We start from the raw sequence: 1,683 nt of genomic DNA, 5'->3' as shown, positions 1-1,683 counted from the left end.
TTGGGTCCGAGAGCGATAACTTCAGTTTTATCTGAGTTTAACATTAGAAAATTACAGGTCATCCAGGTTTTAATATCCCGAAGGCACATCTGTAGTTTAGCTAACTGATTAGTTTCATCTGGCTTGATTGATAGATATAACTGAGTATCATCTGCATAACAATGAAAGTTTATGGAGTGTTTCCTAATAATACTGCCAAAGGAAGCATATATAAATTGAACAGGATTTGACCGAGCACAGATCCTTGTGGGACTCCATAACTAACTTTGGCGTGCACAGAGGATTCATCGTTAACATGAACAAACTGAGATCGATCTGATAAATAAGACTTAAACCAGCTTAGAGAAGTCCCTTTAATGCCAATTAAATGTTCCAATCTCTGTAATAAGATATAATGGTCAATGGTATCAAGTGCAGCACTAAGATCTAATAACACAAGTACAGAGATAAGTCCTTTGTCCTACAGAGTGTGACATCTCACTTCTGTACTAGGATATAGGATTAGCTGGGAGACTTCTTCTAGACGAGGGCCACCTGTGCAATACCTGCAGAACAGGGACATGGAAGTAGTTCTTTTGGAGATTATGGTCAATTAGTGTTTGCCATTGAGAACGAGCTAACATGCTAGCGCTAGCATGTGCCACAGTTAGCCACTTCATCTCGGCTAGTGACGTAGAAAGCCGTGCAGATGTTAAACAGCTCACCCAGAGGCTGAAGACAGAGGACATTCAGAAAACGTATCTCACTCAAAACAGCATGGATAGTTATTTTCTAAGTTTGTATGCGTGTGGAAGCACCAGAGACTGTAAATATCACCCCAAATTCATAATATGGGTACAAAAATTGAGTGCCATTAAGGAATGTTATTTTATTAATGTTTTCATTTTGACAGCCCTAAATGATGTCAATAACAGTAATAACACCTTTTAAAGCTTTAGTGCTTAACTTTTTGATATTAATGAACGTCCGTTACATTCAAGCCGTTGCCAAATGAGTTACTACAAAACTAATTAAGACTATCAGCTCAACACAATCTCTCTGGATTCCTCAGTAAGACGATGTTCAAAAGATTGTGTTGTCCGGAGACTTTCCTGCACAATAATTCGAGTGAAGATAATGAGCTCTTCTGAAGAGTCCATCATGTTTTTTTTTTATCCTCAGAGTCCTCCTTGGTTACTAGCAACTGCGTGGAAGAGGGGTTGGGGGCAGTGCGCAATCACGGAAGGCTTGTATCATGTGGATCTGGACTCTATTTGACTACAGAACTAACCAGAAAGAACACTGGGAATGCTTGGCTGTTACACTCTGTTCCTTGTACCATGTTGTACAACTTACCAGTAATTGCATGTTGTGTGTTTGAGGGGTTGTACAGAAGCAATTCCTCAAATATTCAAAATGTTTGCATTATTCCTGTTTTTAAGAGAGCTGAGCTGCTGCATGTGTAGCGTATCATATCTTTTCTTTTTTCACCTTTAATGGACAAAGAGTAGTGGAAGAAACAGTACAAAGTGCTGCTGCTCCAGATTTGCTGTTGTTTCCTCGACCCACCTTGTAAGGTTGTCTCAGAAAAGATGTTTTTTCAAACAGCTCCCTTTTGTCTGGACAGGCTGTTCTTGTAGTGTCCACCAAGTTCTTGCCTTTTGAATCCCCCTTCATGGGAGAAACAATGACAGCTGATCTCTT

Source organism: Etheostoma cragini, chromosome 4, assembly GCF_013103735.1.
Source record: "Etheostoma cragini isolate CJK2018 chromosome 4, CSU_Ecrag_1.0, whole genome shotgun sequence".
Taxonomy (NCBI): domain Eukaryota; kingdom Metazoa; phylum Chordata; class Actinopteri; order Perciformes; family Percidae; genus Etheostoma; species Etheostoma cragini.
Note: the sequence above shows the minus strand (reverse complement) of the source record.